We start from the raw sequence: 17,772 nt of genomic DNA, 5'->3' as shown, positions 1-17,772 counted from the left end.
CCTTGCTGCGACTCCCGAATCAGTGTCTTGCACTTGTACTCTCACGGGGAAAAAAAGGGTATGTCTCAGTCATCTTTAAAAAAGTAAATGTGTGTATTTGCACCGGAAGACTGTGCTTTCTTATTTATATAATTTCTAAAAACTACTTTCTCTGTTCTGTTTCTTGTATTTTCTATATATTGGTTTTTATTGATTGTTCTGGTATTTTGCATCTGTCAAAAGTTATTTTAAACTTGCTCCACATCACCGTAAACGAGGGCCAGACCTCATTGACTTTGAGTTTAAATAAAGCCCTTTTGTTTTTGCATAAAATGTAACTTTGAAGATGATGCCTAACAAAAGGCAGCAGCATTATCGCAAAAATAAACAATGCAGGCATGCGAACATAAAAATAACTGGGCGATAAAAATATCACAACCATTTAAACGCAGTGAGGAATAAATAAAATGTCTGGTGGAGGCAGCTGGGAGAAATCGTCTTGTGACTTTCTATCATATAAATTCCGTATCAGCTTGTTCCAGGTCTTTATTGGAGCCAATATTCTGTATATATAAAATTACAGCTTCTCATTTGGGGAGAATATATGCAGGGAAGATCCAGACATATTACTTTATCGCACCGGTCCAGTAAATTTAAGAATGATGTCAGGTCACAGCCTCTGGTCTCGTCAAGGGTGAAAGTACTGCTTCTACACAAACTTAACAAGTAGATGATTTCGTTTTTTTGTCCTGGGTTAACAATCATTTTATACATCTGGTCAAAATGTGAGTGAAATTTTCATGTGTGTTAAGATATGAAAAGACAGCGATTAAATCCTAAGTAATGGCTGCAGAAACAAAACTGTCAAATGTTGCACATTATTTTGAGTGTAGTAAGCGGATTGATGCAAACAAATATATCTTTAAAAGAAATAAATCAGGCTTACCAGGTCAGTAAAAACAGGCTGTCATGCACATGGGGGCAAACCAGGAAGAGAGGAAGGGGACAGGTGAAGCACATTAGGGCAGAGCCAATAATCACATTGGCACCAGGGGTGGTTCAATGTCAAAACATTTTGCCTGGGATTTCATGTTGAATTGCATTTGGTTGATGTGGCCCAAAAAAAAAGAAAAGTAAGAAAACCGGTACACACAATGGAGTCTAAAAAGAAACTGTTGTAGGTATTTTATAATAAAGTTATTTAATAGAATTAGCATATATACATTTATTCTTTAACTCTGATTATTGTTAAAGGCAGAGACTGTCAAGTCAAATGTATTTTTTGTTATTGAACATGTATTTAATCTCATGTCATCTACCTCCATGTTTTTTTTCCACCAGGACACCAATTACCTTCTCAGCTGCCACAGTTGCAATGCTTGAAACTATTATGACTAAATAAATGTTTTGCAATGTTTTTTCGGGCTGAATAGCGCCTGAAGACAGGAAGTGAAACCAGCAAGACACGCAAGGTAAGAAACTACAAAGTAAAACAGGAAATGGTAAGCTTATACAAAGAGATCCTAGTATATGGAAAAAATTTAATCTAGGATATCACATTTTTTTGTGCTTGACCTATGTTACATTAACATGAAATAATGAACTTCAGCTTAACTGAGCTTTTTCTGTGTATATATGAAAATATTCTTGTGTAGTTTTTCCTTTTCACTTTGGATCTGACACATTTAAATATTGTCTGGGTACAGAGTATAGCCTGGGTTTGGGGTTATCACTTCCAGTCTCCACCTCCTCTATTTCTGCTTTTGTTGTGTCTATATAATAATAAGGAGCACCCCCCTCAAGGTCGAGACAACTCATTGCAGTATATTACAATCTGAATATCGTTTCACAGATGCCTATATTCTCCATTAAAATACACATTAGCATCATTTACATTCTCTGTTATACGATCCTTGATGAGAGCAAGCTGCTCACCAGGTCCCTGCAGCTGGTTTGAAATGTCGTCATTGCTCCCCCAGTGTATCATGTTGCATGAGCCTCCCAATTATAGAGGCAATACACTGTCAATGTACGATGATGTCACTCTAGGATTAACTGAAGATGATAAGGAGGACGAGGAGAGTGTGGGTGGCGATGACGGCAATGGAATGATGTAATGTCATGTGTAAAATAACATTACACATGACATAAACAGGATTTAGTTCTGGGCATGACTCCCCTCTTCTGGTTTTGTGGTTTCTTCCTGTCTATCGCTGTGATCAAACTTTAGATTGGGTCACAAGTGATCAATAAATAGACTGAAATCTAAAACCAAACCACTGTCAAACGGGAAAGTGTTGTGGCCTTCAAAGTTCAGGTACCTGGACGTTTTACGGCACTGACAGATCGCTCGAGGGCTAACTGCTGCAGTCAAGCACTTGAGCTTTTTTTTTTCATTTCATACAGTCAAATTATGTTTAATTTACTTTTTATGTCTTTGGCTTAAACTATTAATGTATTCAGGCATAATAAAGAGACATGGTGGCTGTTAAATGGATCAAATATGTGACATTTCAATAAGCTCTTATCATTCAGCCTCATTGTGACTGTAGCACTTCACCATAAAATCTATTTTATTGCAGCTTTGACTCATTACAGGAGTGATTTCTTGATGCAATGGGCAAAGAATGGTACGGCACCTTTTTCCCTGTGTAATGTATTTTAATTATATTTGACAAACTTAATCTGATGGAATTAATTTGTGGAATGTCACCACAGAGAGACCTGCACAGCACCAAGCAGCAGCAGGACAAAGTTAGCGACACGCTGGTCAACATAGCGAAGCGTTGAGCTGAAGTTTGTAGAGATCAAAACAATCGTACAAGTAGCACTGACTAAATAAAGACGGACGACTAACTGCTCCCCAAAAGTAAAGCCAAAGCTTCTCAATTGCCCCCTGGTGGCTGCAGTATAGATGATAAACTCTGACTCGTAAATATTATCAGATGGGACATGCTCCAAATTAAAAAGTACACATCACACACATTTTTCTTCAAGATGGTTTCATTCCTTGTAGGGAGTTCTAATTTAATGCTATAAAAACAGGGTGTAACATCATGACTGACAGCTGAGACTGACTTGACTGGACCTCACTTCCACAGTTCCATCCCCCGGAGCACTACTGCACAGACTCCGGATGACATCACTGGCACAAGATGGCTGCATTCGAGTCGAGGATATCTCAACTTCATATCTGGGTTCAATGGAGGAAGTGGAGATGCATTGTATCTTTATTTATGAGGGTGAAGGACTGTGAATTTTCTTTTTTAAACTATTTCTGTCTTTTTTTTCTGCACAGTAATTGCAACACTATAAATGTACTCCAGGAAAGGATCTCTGAAAACTATTGAAATGATCTCCTCATTAAAAAATATCACGTGTTTCTGATGTCGGGGTCGAGCTGCTCAGAGAAATTATAAATTAATTTCCAACGTGGTCAGAAAACAGGTCTTTCCAACCCCATCTTTTCTAGAGTAATCCTTGCAATTTTATTTCTTTCTCTGAATCTTATATTATCTTTATAATCAACAACAGAAAACTACTTTACCTGCTCACTATCTTTAGAATAGAATTTTTTAGAAGATAAAGAAACACTAAGATGAGCAAGAGGTGCTTTGTAAAGGCTGGTCAGCACATTAGCAGCCTCAGCCTGGACAATATCGCATTCACAGATTAGATTAGATTAGATTCAATTTTATTGTCATTGCACATGTAACAAGTACAAAGCAACGAAATGCAGTTGTAGATGTACAAGGTCTGTGATTACATCTACAGACAGCAATAGAATTATTAGAATAACCACTGTTTTGGGGTTTCTGTAGCCAGAAATTTTAATATCAGGTTGATTCTCATGAAATATAAGACACAAAAAACATATGAAATCATGTTTAATAGAAAATCTAAACCTCAAGTTTGCATTTAGGCTCGTTATACTAATACAACACCTTAGTTTCAGTTACTGAAACAATAGTATTTCCAGCGTCCTGCTTTGAAAAATATTCAATAAACCATTTGCAATTTCATGTAAGAGTCCACAAAGATTTCCATGCTTGACTTGATTACAGTTTTCCTCACTCTGCAGACACTAACTAAATAATTCATGGTTAATATTCAACTTTGAGAACTTGTAATTTTTAAATAAATTGCTGACTTTATACTTGATGCACTTGGTGCAGTTTCGAGCACCATCTAGCTCTCTTTTTGTTTAGAAGTCAGGATCCTCGCAGCAGCTGGGGATTCGGCGTCCTGCTCAAGAACTCTTCAGCTGGGTGGACACTTTCCAAAATAGCGACTTCAGTCTGAGTCTCTGCTTTGAGAGTCAGGAGTCTGTTTACCCACTGGGACGCGCACTGCCACTCCACAGTGTTCTGCCGTTATTGCAACTGTGAGAAGTGTCGAGCGAGACAGCGTTTCTTTTCAAACACTGGCCTTCCTCATGTCTGGCTGACAGCTGCTGAGTTGGCACACGTGCACCGTGCTCCCGAGCCCAATCTTAGCCACAACGGCAGAGCTGACGGTGCACAGGCACGGAGGACAATCTGCGGATCACTGTGACTCTTTGTGATTGGCAAAGAAAGATATCATGTGGACGGACCAAAGCAAAAGCAATTTTCTGCAGCTGAGGGGGAATATATTGAGGTCAAGTGAACTTCATTTTTCCTCCACATTCACTTTACATGAAGTCTGGTCTCTAACACATTCATTATGTCTGAACAGCGACCCCATAACAACTCATGGCCCTGTCCTGAATACTGATTTCCTGAGCCCTCATGATGTATATGCATGGTTACATTACATGTGACAGCAGAAGGGGTGGTCTCAGCAGGGGGTGATGTTAAAATAAAAGACCTCTTCTTTGGACTAAAAATGTTGATGACAGGGATAAACATCTTATTTTGAATTGGCGGCCTTTTTGAGCGACATTAATAAAATCAGGAATGTCAAAATGTTATAAAACAGAAAATCTGAGGAGTTGAAAATAAAAAACAAATATGTTAGTATAGGGTTAGGGTAACATGTTTGAACCGTTCATCTTGTCAACACTTTTGGAGTTTCAGGGTACACAGTGTTGCAGCCAAATCAGATACAATTAAAGTCACTGGGGATCAATTCTTCAAACATAAAATAATTACAATGGTGAGTAGATAATGAGTGAATATACATTTTTTGGGTGAACTATTCCTTTAAGTCTGCAGATCGAGTTAAGTGTGTCCTCTTCATCTTCCTCTGATAAGTTACAGGAGCAGTAACACTTCCAAAGAAAGTGCAGTGTCAAATTCCTTGTGACAAGAGACGGGTACGACAACTGATAATCCAGAGTTCTACAGAGTCGGTCTTCAGGGTTCAGGGTTCTGTGGACTGCAGCCGGTCTTCACTCACCACTGCTCAATCACCTCTAGAGTTTCAGAAAGAAAGATGCAACCAGCATCACCACCAACTAAGTCAAAGAGGAGGCAACAGAAAGAAATCCAACACCCAAGTGGGAGAACTAATTTTCACAAGTTTTCCTCATGCCACAGCCAAGACTAAGTGGCAGAAAGAGAGCGCAAGGTAAAATTTGCTCGGATGCATAATTTCACGCCCCCCTCCCCGCCATTCTGCAAAAGGCGCCTCACTCCCTTGGTTTATTGACCGGCTACTTTCTGCCTCGGCTGCGTTGACCATCAGATCAGCCATCCTTTGCTTCACAGTTTATGAACTTCAAAGCGGCACGGCCAGGAGCGAGCAGATGATGGACTGCAGCAGCATTACAGAGAGATAGCAGAAGGAGCCAAGGCTCAGCTGCTCGTAGCTGTTTAATTTCAAATGAGGGGGATGACAAGACAACCTGCGAGTGGAAAGCATGGGTGGACTGATGGGAAGTAAATAAATCACAGCAGCTGTACAATAAAGGCACACGAGTCTGTGCTATCAATACGTACATTTATACACTATCAAGCAAAGGGTTGAGCTTGTTTGTGTTCTTCCTGCACTTTGGCTGCTAACCTCTGGGAATAGCTATTCATAAGAAAGGAGTCTTTTTAGCTGAGACATAGATGAGAACATCGCTGCCACTCTCAAAATGTCAACTGTTCTCTTTAAGGCCACTTGCTGAATAAATAAAAACCCTTCCTCTTTAATTTATCTCTGCGTGGTACAAGCGTACATGTAATATCTCTAGCTCTACCGCAGTGGTTCCATCTTAATTTCTCATTTCCAAAAAGATGAAATTCCATGTTCAAGCAGCAACAAAAGCAAAATTATCTTTGCACCTGTCCAATTTTACTTAAAAATGATACTTAAAAGTGTAATTTTTCCTTTATTTTAGTCTGAATAAATTTACTTTGTCTTGTGATCTGAAGATCTGCTAATTTCAGCCTCACAATTAGAAGCGAGGGCTGTTGCGCGCATCTGTAACAGTTTGTGTCTGCGTGATGAATTTAATGAGTTGAGTCTTTGTGCAGGAAGATAACCTTCTAAAGTGACATTGCCAGATAAAAACTCAGCTCAAACTAAATGACAGCAAATGCCATCCCTGAGGTCCGACTGGGTCTGATCTAAGGTGATATTTGCCACATACCTGCATGCCCCAACACACACCTAGATACACTCAATGACACAACAGAAAGGAATCCGCTACCCGCTCTGAAAACTAGACAATCTGCTCATGTTTTGAATTAAACAGCGTGCTCTTATCCTTCCTCATCACATTTGTGTTTGCAGCGATGACTGAATATGTCCAAAAAAAGTCAAGTCATATTTATTCATATGGCACATTAAAAACAACACGAGTTGAGCCAAAGTGCTTTACAATCATGGCAAAGGGAGACAACACAAGCATGGAGGAAAGATAAGATGAACAATGTTAGAGAAAAACACAGATGATTTGAATTAAAGATGAAATAAAAAGATAAAAAATCATGAAATGCATTTAAAATAAGTTTTAATATAAAACCAAAGTGAAGAAGAGCTAGGTAAAATAATGATGAATGAAAAAAATTAATAAAAAGCAAGATTTAAAAAGCTAGCACTTTAAATAAGAGATAGTGGAGCGAGACCTGAGGCGGAAAGTACAGTAAATAATCAATCACTAAAGAAATTAATTAATAAAAAAATAATAAATCTTAATTTTAATTATAATTCTTTTTTAGTGTTTACTGCCTCAAAATTCCAATTCAATAACAATGACCTGACTTTATTAAATCAGTAAAATCAGTTTGTGATGTTTGTTTCTTCTTTCGGAAAAAAAAACACAAGCAGCTGGCAAGAATTAATAAGCCTGCTTTTGTGTCCTGCCTGAAATCCAGCACTTGTTTATGAAACCACAGTTAATTTGTATTGATAAATTTGCTGCTGTTATCATTGTAAACTGTGTTTGTGCGCAGTGTGAAATTTAAACTGATGGAGCTGGAAAAGTCTGATTCAAGGCTCCTCTGGGACCAAATTGTTATGAGACGATCCCAACAACTTCCAAATGATACCCATGAATACGTCCTTGGAGCCTTCTAGTGATATCAGATGAAAATATAATAATTTCTTCTACCTGCAAGATCTCTGATAAAGTGCATGGAACTGTCAAATCCCTTTGATGGGTTGAGCTTTCTACCCACACAGCACCAGGTTCCTACACATCCCGAGATCAACATAACAACAACAACACACCACCGCAGACTTCTCTGCTTCTCCCCGGGCGATAATTTTCAACCTCTACCGTCACCTGCTCCTCTCGTCAACACGTGCCGCCGTCTGTCTGCTCACAAATTACTTTTGTCCACTGTCATTCCACAACATCGGGAACATTTATGATTTTTCATTCAGGCACACTTATGGACTATCATTAAGTAGAATGAAGTTTGATATCTACATGAGGTTGTGTGCATTGATCATATTGGAGACGTCCTCAGAACTTCCAGGTTCCTACGTCTCCTTGTTTGCTTTAATGTGTACACCTAATATGTTTTTTAAAGTTTTAGTTTTTTTATCTGCAAACAAGAAAATTAGAAAAACTGAGCTACGGTGATTGTTGAATGATTAATTAAAAGTGTTCATATACGTTTCAGAAGGACAGTAATAAAACAGCTGTTTTTTATGACAGTGACATTATAACTCACTGCTTTTTCATAACTTTAATTAGAATAATCATCCTATAGTGAAGTTTCCTAGTCAGACATGAGTCAGTGGAAATTAAAGAAATTTAGTTAGCTTTGTTTACCGTTTACTGTTACGGTTCAAGATAACAAGGCTAATAAATATCAGCCTTTGTGTCGTCACTCTCTCTGTGAAGGTTGTATCTCATCCAACAAAGAAGCGAGGATTTGACCAAGCTGAACATTTTTTGATAGATTAATCACGATTAATTACAGAAATTTGTGCGATTAATTAGTAAAAAAAATTTAATCGATTTTCGGCCCTAATATATATACAACCCATTTCTGCAGCAGCCCTCAGCACTGCGGAGCATTCTAGCATCTGTTAGCTCGTTGATATTGATTTTATAGTCATGCACTTTTACTATTTTTGCTCCATTCTCGCTGATCTCATCAGGTGCAACCTGCCAGCTGTTTTGCATTTTAAAAAACCACCATATAAACCCAATGTGAGCCAACAGCAGCTAACACCTCACAGAGACATTTAGCTACAGGTAGCTAAACATCCTGATATTTCACCACACGAGTTAGTGCAGCTAAAAAATAAAAATATATGTATATATGTCAGCAAGTGGTCAGACACAGGGTCCATGTTAATCCTTGTTTCCTGGTCATGTCAACAACATGTCAGCCACATGTCAACTTCAGCAGGTGATTGATAATATGTCAATGCTGTGTTTATTGTAGGTTCTGCTGACCCCAAGAGGCCAAAAACAGTCACTGCAGCTTCAAACAGCCAGATAGGGATTATTAGTCAAAAGTAAAAGCAGTGCTGTTATTTTTTGTAATAGTATATTATTTGTTAATATACCAATTTTCATGTTATTCATGATTAACTCAATGATGTATTGCAACAGCTGGAAATACTGAATACACTTTATGGGATAATATTCAGAAATTAGCAAGTGCTTTTATTTTTTTGTCATTTTTATAGAGTAATGTCAATGTGCAGGGTCAGTGAGGCAAGTCTTGGCTTTGGTGTGTATATCGTAAGGTGTATAGAAAAAATAAATAAAAATAAGAATAAATCAGAAACACATAACTCATCATCCTTTATGATTATCAATATTTACTATGTGATGCTTTTTATTAATCTTCTGACTGGTTTTATAAATGTGTTTGATTGTGTTGTTGCTGAATATTTCATCTTGATCTCAATGTTACCACCTGATAAAATAAAGATTAATTTTAAAAAGTGAAATAAAATCTCAACATCATCATCATCATTTCTGAATGTTTAGTGCTTCATGAATAGAATAAAAAGTGCAATATCAAAAAAATGAGTAGCTACATGGACAATCATGGAGAGCGAGCACAAAATACACTAAAACATTTTTTTAAAGCTTTTTAAAACTTGGCTCTGACTCAGCCAACCCAATACTGAGAGAGCACAATAAACACTCAGCAGAATATGGATCACAAAAGATCAAGAAGCCTTGGAAAAAAAATTATATCTCAAAGTATAATCCCGCTGGAGTCACTCCCTAAAAGTCAATGAAAGCAGCTTCGGGGCTTTTTAAGAACTTTATCTGCACTAACTCATGACTGCTTCCATGTACGTCCCATCATGCATCACAGCTCCACATCTGTCATTGTCATTGTTGGTTTTCAAATCCTCCCTCTGATCCGTCCCGTCACTCTTTCCATGCGTGCTCTTCGGCAAAGCTCAGCCCGCAGAGTCTTGACATTAGAGCGTTTTAGGAATCGTCTACCTGACAGCTCCCTAATGATTTCTTTTGGCTGCCCTGTCCTCGGCTGTCTTCTAATAACTAATTACAGGCACGACGTAGCACGGATCAGTCTTTCAGTGGGAACACATTCAATTGCTTGTGTGCTGGTGTTTGTGTGTCAAAATCACACTTTACTTCTAAGTAATCACACTTGTGTGTGTGCTTGCGCATTAAAACGGCAAGTGGGACAGTGATGAAAATACACACCACCCATGGAAAAACAGCAGGAGAGGGCAGGAGAGGACAACACAGTCGACATACGTGTTTGAAAATTGCAAATCTGTTATTTTTCTTATTTTTTCACAGCTCAATGAGGCTCTACTCAGCCGTTCTCAGGCCTGAGTTTGCTTTTCATCGCTCAGCATTTCATATGATTTTCACCTCAGCTGACACATGAAATACACAAACACATATATACTCCTGTGACAGTGTTTATCATGTCGATTTAATGTCCTTGAACCTCAACCTGTCAACAACCTCCCCTCCAATCAGCAGCTCCGTTGGGCGAACACACCGATACTTTATTTTCACCCAGGGTCCAGCACATATTGACGCACCCAGAGCTGTGCTTTAATTAAACTGTGTGTGTCATCGACGGCCTGTTGAGCCTCAATATTAAACACAGGGATGCAGTGGGGGAGCTAATCTGCCCAGTTGCTTTTACTTTAGAATCATTAGCATTAGGACCATTTGAGGGGATTTTGCCCAAAATCGTTTAGGTGTTGACATAATATTAAATATGAAAAATGTATTTTCTGGTCCTATAGGTAATGTTGTGCTGAAAAAACAAGACCAAACATTGGCAAGCTAAAATATTTTAAAATGGTGGAGACATCAAAAGCATCAAAAAAACAGGGAAAACAAAAATCCTGGTACACTGATACAGATCCGCACCAAAATTCTGTGACTTCTTCCCTGACCCATAACACATCCTTCCACAATGTCTTGTCATAATCCGTCCTATAGTTTTTGGGCACTCTAAGAGGATATATACCTCCACCAAGGCCATGTCAAAGAAAGTGAAAAAAAACCTGGATCTATTTTTTTTATTCTGACTCAACAAAATGATTTGGAATATTTTGCACCCTTCCACTGAATTTCACAGGAATCGGGTCAGTAGTTTCATACCAGTCCTTTAAATATGTCTTTTCAGATAAAAAAAAAAGTATAAATAGCCCAAAGTTTAATGATATATTAATGGTTTTCATGTTTTTTTTTCAGTGTTGATTTATCTCATGGGGACCTTGAGATCACATGTTTCACTTCCACCTCTGTAACAGTTCACATCTCAAACCTGTGCTCCTTCAAATACGTTGACACAGCAGGAGACGTTTTATACTGTGAGAAAATGCAAATAGTGCACATCTGATGTATGACAGCATATTGAGACGGTGCCCTGGTGATCACAGCTGGAGTCCGACCAAGAACCTTTGTTGCATGTTCTCACTCCATCTTTCATCCCACCCTCATTCCTTTTATCATATACAGTGTCTCAAAAATACATTTAAAAATGCCTTGTTTATTTTTTTCCTCCTTGTGACATTTTGCTGTCAAGAAGCCGAGGGGCCTCTCAGTCTTGTGTTTGGCCCACTCTCTTTCTCTTTCCTGCATCTGCTCAAACTCATCCTGACAGCAGCCTCTCGAAGCCACGTGAAATCTCATTAGCTCTGGTTTTATCTGCGAGATTCTAATCAGCTGCCAGTTAACCAGTGCAGTTTACTGACAAGGAGGCACTTTTTCATTTTCTTATGTTAAAACAGCACAATTTGGTATTTGCTTGATATATAACAGACCTCAGATATTAGCTTAAAACGTAGGGTGCATATTACCTCAACTTTTATCTCGTCAAACTTCAAAATAAAACTTGAGGGGGAGGAGTCAAAAGGGGTTTTTGTCTTTCTGTTGGTTAAATTAAGAGGAATTAAACACTAGAATTAAGATGTACAGAAAGTGATTATCTACATTGTTCATCAAGACCAATGATAGTTTCTACAGTCATCTCCAAAACATGGATCAGTATTCTTGTCCCTGTTTCCGACCCGCCCCCAAAGCTGCTCTTCACTAAAGAGCTCTCCAGTCAGAAGCAAAAGTGTTAAATAGATTTTTGTTCAGGAAGCAAAAGTGAAGGATTTTTTTTCTTAATACTCAAATTTTCACTTTTGGCACTTTTCATAAATACAGGCCCTGAAGCAAGATTCAGTGCCAGTCCACCTTGTTCCGTGTTCATCCAATCAGGTGTGGAGAGGGTTCCTGTTGGCCCTCCGGCACAGAAGAGCACTTGTCAGATTTAGGCTCATGTTGGTCTGCAAACTGTTTCTAACCAAAGAAAATTCAGGACATCATAGTTATAACTAGACTCGAACATATTCCTCCGCCCAACAGTCCCCTTACATTGAATGATTTAGCAAATTGCACACACTGATAGATTTCAGTATTCCTAAATATGCCTGATATTTTTTTAATTTAGATCCATTGAATAATTCCCTGGGAAATCAACAAAAAATTTAAAACTGTTCTAATTTGCAAAGTTAAAGAAAATGACAAACAAATCTTAAATCCAAATCCACATTAGTGGGATCTCCCCTGATCCATAGCGTATTCTTCCAATAACTTTTGTGGCAATCCATCGAGTAGTAAAACAAATCCTGGATCCAATTTTGATTCCTATCCACACTGAAATGAAATGGGTTCATCTTCGTACCGTGTCCCACCCCTCTACAAAGTTTCATGGAAATCGATTCAGTAGTCTTTGCGTTATTATGCCAATAACAAATAAATGAGGCCCAACAGTCCCCTTGTGAAACCACATTTAAATTCACTAGATCTGGATTTTTTTCTCTGGATCTGCACCAGATTATCCACACTCATTAATATCAGTCCCCTAAACATGTTTGATTTTTCTTTTTTTTTCATAAAAATCCATAAATTAGTCCAATATCCTGGATCTGCCCAGATAACGACAAACTTGAAACATCCCACCCCTCTAAAAATGTCACAAAAATTGTTTTGCGTTATCCTGTTTACTGACAAACAAACGCAGACAAAAACATGACCTCCCTACGTCGGACGTAAAAAATCCCTTGTTATCCCTGTGCAACCTTTTTTGTTCCCATGCTGTTGGCCCTGATGTCTCCAGCCTCTGTCGTCTTCCCCCTCAAAAGGCTGAAGGCTTCATCTGTTTCGGGCTTTCTCACAATCCTGTTATGCTGAGTTTTGCTGAGCCAGACAGACAACAACCTTCATCTGTTCCCTTTTCACCTTTATCTCCTCCATCTCTCCCCCAAATACCACTGGCCCATTATTACAGCTTCTTTATTCTCCATCACTCCTCCCGCGAACACCTCATTATCCCTTATCTGCTTTTCTTATTCTCTCCCCCATCTCTCATTGCCTCCCCCGCCCTAATCTCCCTCTTTTTTACTGCCGCTCTGCATCTCCCCCTGCCATTTGCTAACCTCCATTTTATTTTTGCTGTATTTATTTGGCTGACCTCAATCAAGCCTCACATTGTGTCCCAATCAGGTGGCTGATGGCAAAACGCCGTGAGGATGATGCAGGAAATGAGCTGACTAACAGCAGAGTGCGTCTGCTCCATTGTTTTAGAGGAGTACTTACAACAGGCAATGGGGCCGGTGGATCAGAAATGATATTATAATGTGACACTGGAAAAGGTCCACCATTAGCACCGCCAAGAGCATTTGTAGATGAGGGCACTAGATTGTGAGGTGTCCAGCTCGAGTGCTTCACAGGGCGGTTTCTTCATTTGCATTATCTGTATGCATCTCAACCAATAGGTGCACATTGCTTTTAGTGGGATCAGGCCTGGATCTCATGAGTCGGCACTTTTTAGTTGGTACAAAATGGGACACACCAGCTTCTACAAGTTCTCCTTCAACATCCCTGTAAGCTCGTGAGAAGAATGAAAAAAATGAATCATCCAGTCGATAAAACATCTGGAAATGTGCTCCAAAAGCCAGAAGTGAGATGTTTTCAAAGCATTCTTTATCCAAACCACGAAGACATTAAATCTTTCTTCAAATGTAAAAGGCTGGAAGCATATTTGGTATTTTTCTTTAGAAATGACCTAAAGGATTAATTGGTTTTCTGTCAGTCAGGGAGCTGATTAGACAAATAGAAAATCATCTGGACAATGCACTTTCACTGACGGCTTGCTTAAGTAGATTTATTTTCTAGTACTTCTCACTTTTACTCTAGTACACATATCAGCAAATATCTGCACTTTCTAATCCATTACACTTTTACAATGTACTGCATTAAACTAAGCAAATACTGAAGTTAATCTTATAAGTAAGTACTTAATAACTTTTAGTTAATGTGATACTTTTACTTACAATCTTTTAATTTAGAGAATTATTAAAATTAAACAACCACAAAAGGGTAAAATCTGTTTAATTGTACTGCTAACAACTCCAAGTTTTAATTAGGCTCTGAATTAGATATTACTTCATACTGAGAGTCACTGCACCACTGCTCTATAATGGCTGACTGATACTTAACCAGGAGACCTAATGAATGAAATTAAAGCTTTGACTAATTGTAGATGAATTAATTAGATAGATAGATCTATTAATGTCTCCTCATCACAAAAGACTTAAGTAGCACTTCCTCCTCGCGTTAAATGTACCACTCAATGTGTACATTTAGCAGCTGCTCTGCAGGGTGCCTACTCCTCCAGGAGCTCAGTCGAAATCTGCTCATTGCACGCTTCAACTTTACCCCTTTTCCGCCACCCTCTTTAGTTACACAATGAGCCGGTGCACGGGTTTCATTAAAGGACGAGATTCTAGGTGCAGTTTTAGTTTACAGTAGATGTATCCTCTGCCTGTTGACAATAAAGGAACCATCCTGCAAGATGCTGTTCAGCTCTAGTGTCACGGTTGATGTTATTAATGTCAGCCAGACTCCTGGTACTACACTGCCCCCTGTAGGTGATGAAAAGCGACAACACACAGCAGCAGTGATTTCTGTGCACTCTCCCCCAGGCCGGAGCCACTGCTGCGTAACCCCCTCCAGCACACAAGCACACTCAATTACCTATTATCTTCTCTATCCCATTTTAGAAACAGATGCACAAAGCACAAGCCAGGACACGACTTGTTCATTACTTGCTCCTTATTTAACCCTCGGGGTGTCACGACAGGTGGAGAGCTGTCGACTTACGGCACACTGCAGTCCTTTTTTTAAAGTACTACACTGTATAATAAGGATATGCAAAGGATTATTCTAGATAACACACATAAATACTTACAAAGGAGAAGAGAGGGTACAGGAATGGCCTTTTTACCGAATTATATGATGCAAGATAAAAGGTGGAGGACTGTATAGTAATGATTTATTATCATAATGTGTCCTAACGCCACCCTGTACTTCATATTCGCCTTTTCCGCTGTCACAGGATGATGAGTACGACAAATAATCCGACTGCATCATGAAACTACAGCAGCCATTATGGGGCAGATTTAATCCAGTTTTATTTGTATAGTACGGTGGCCAAGAGAGCTCAACGCACTGCAAATCAAGAAAATACACACAAACAGAAAAGACGCGTGCGAATTAAGAAAAATCTATTTGACGACACGTGTGCTGCGAAAACACCTGAAATGTTTCCAGGGGACCAAAAAAAGCAATGAACCTGGCTGTGAAGCCAGGCTCAACGCTTGTGTTATGTTATCAATAATAGCAACACCAAAGAAGAGGAAAAACGTGATGTCTGTATTTCTATTATTGCTATTTCTATTCTAATTGTTGGTGAGTTTTATATTGTTTGTTGTAAAGCAATTTGTTACTTGCATTAAAACTAAATTATTATTATTATTAAGAAGTAGAAGAAGAAGAAGAAGAATATATATAGGGATTTGACAATATGTATAAAAATACATGCAGGGATGCCCCTGGCAGTCCAAGCCTATAGATGGACGATTCAGGGCTCTGACTTAATCAAAGAAGAACGTTTTAAGTCTAACCTGATATACAGAGATGGATTCTGCCTCCAGAAGCCAGAGTGGGAGCTGGTTCTACAGGAGAGGAGCCTGGTAGCTGAATGCTCTACCTCCTGTTCTCCTCTTACACATCCGGGACCCACAAGTGAGCCTGTATTGGGATAACAGGGCGAGAGAGAGATATTTAGGTCTAGATTTTACAACTGTGGATGTCATTGCTTCAAAAACAAATGTCCTGGGGGCTTCAGAGGCTGTGGTGAAGCAGATACAGTTCCCATCCTTACAGAGGGGTTGGCTGAACTCTGCCCACCGCAGCCCACGTTTGCCCTTAAGTGAGACACTGCTCCATATATCGGAGATTCACTTCTACTTCATTCAAGCTGCAATAGGGAGCGTATCCTTGATAGCTGTGTGGCGCTTACAAGGCTTGAGCGCCACTGATATGTTCTCGCTCCCATCCCTGGATCCCAAATAACCAAATGAATATAACTCGATCAGATTGCGTTCGATAGTGTGCAGGAAAGAAGAGAGGAGAAATACACATTCACGCTCAGGTGTTGTGGCACTTGAGAGCATGGGTGAGATAAATATTTAAAGCCTTGTGATTCTTGCGATAAACATTTGAAGACGTGGGAAATTAAAGACTCTGTTTAGTTTAAAATATGGATTCAGCCATGAAATATTTAGGAGCGCTTAGTTTGAAATATGAGATGGAGACGGATTCAGGAAGAAGACAATCAGGGTTTATTCCTTTTATTGTTCCTCTTATTACTTGATCCCTTCATGCTATCAGTTCTTCTGACCTAAGGATGAGGAAGAAAGCAAGGAGTGTCCTGGCAGATAGCTCCTGTCTGCTCTCCAGCCATTTTGAACCTTTGAGCTGCGGGAGGCACTATAGAGTCTGTGTGGCCTGACCCTAACTAAAATCATTCCAAGTGCAATAAACTCCACAAAGTGACATCCAATCCACAGACAGGCCTGTTGTTGTTTTTTATGATTACCTGTCTTCATGTTGTTGCTCATTTATTGGTTCTGCTCCATTCTACATTACTCTATTCTTCTTAGAATCACAGATTATATCATCAGATTTGGGTTGTCAGGGGTCAATTTCTCAAAATTCTTAACCAGTTGTAACTCACTTTCAGTAGTCAAAGGTCAAAGGTCACTGTGACTTCACACTTTGGTAAAGAAATGTACGCAGACTGAAGCTGCCCGGGTGGCGGAGGTATACAACTGCAGGGTGGTAATTGTAGTACTTTGCCTTCATCGAACTGCGTAATCTCTTTTCACCATTGGGAGACATCAAGCATCACAGGCACACGTATATAAGTCAAACTAAGTTTTCTTCTATTACTGTTTCTATTTTTCATTATTGAAATCCATGTTGAAATCCTTCTTGTTGCTATAGTTTCTCTCCCTTCTGTCTGATCACCTGTATACTCCTGTGGTTCTTCTGCAGCTAAATAAAGAACAGTGCAGAGCTAAACACACTGGAATAAATAAGGGTGAGCTCAGAACATTTGTCAGAGCACATGTTATTAAACACAGAACAAACAGCACATGTCAATGCCCTTATTTTACTCCTGTCCCTATTCAGTGTCTGTCCAACACACGTAGCTCTCAGGTCTGACTCCAAATTAATGTTTGATCCATTATTGAATCTAGTCTGGACAAAATCTAAAATATTTATTTGTATAGATGGTTACACTTCTGCAGAAAATCCCATGAGTGTTACCTTTATATATATACCAGGATTATTCATATAGAGGCTGTAGCTGTAGAGGACTAATCAACCTTAATGCTAAAAAAAAAAAAATGCTCCGGCACATCTGATCTTTTTTATATATTCTGGAGTTTGCTGAGAGATGTTATCTTTGAAAACTAGATGCAGACAAGGAGAGAGAAAGAGAAAGAGAGAGAGAGAGAGAGAGAGAGAGAGAGAGAGAGAGAGAGAGAGGAAGTAAATTACTTCACTTC

At 39.0% G+C, this 17,772-nt stretch overlaps 1 protein-coding gene across 5 annotated transcripts in view; it reads right to left on the bottom strand.

Moving 5' to 3' along the window:
- The window catches only part of LOC109638878 (neural cell adhesion molecule 2), a 381,983-nt gene that overhangs the window by 362,254 nt on the left and 1,957 nt on the right, over window positions 1-17,772 (bottom strand). For 4 of the 5 annotated variants that reach the window (XM_020102061.2, XM_069521443.1, XM_069521441.1 and 1 more), the window contains exon 3: window positions 15,820-15,946. The gene's annotated coding sequence lies outside the window, so the exon portion shown is untranslated. Of the gene's footprint in view, window positions 1-925; window positions 997-15,819; window positions 15,947-17,772 lie in introns of those variants that run through there. The other variant, XM_069521442.1, reaches the window with a different exon arrangement.

Source organism: Paralichthys olivaceus, chromosome 24 (assembly GCF_024713975.1).
Source record: "Paralichthys olivaceus isolate ysfri-2021 chromosome 24, ASM2471397v2, whole genome shotgun sequence".
Taxonomy (NCBI): domain Eukaryota; kingdom Metazoa; phylum Chordata; class Actinopteri; order Pleuronectiformes; family Paralichthyidae; genus Paralichthys; species Paralichthys olivaceus.
Note: the sequence above shows the minus strand (reverse complement) of the source record. Positions and strands in the feature narration are given on the sequence as shown.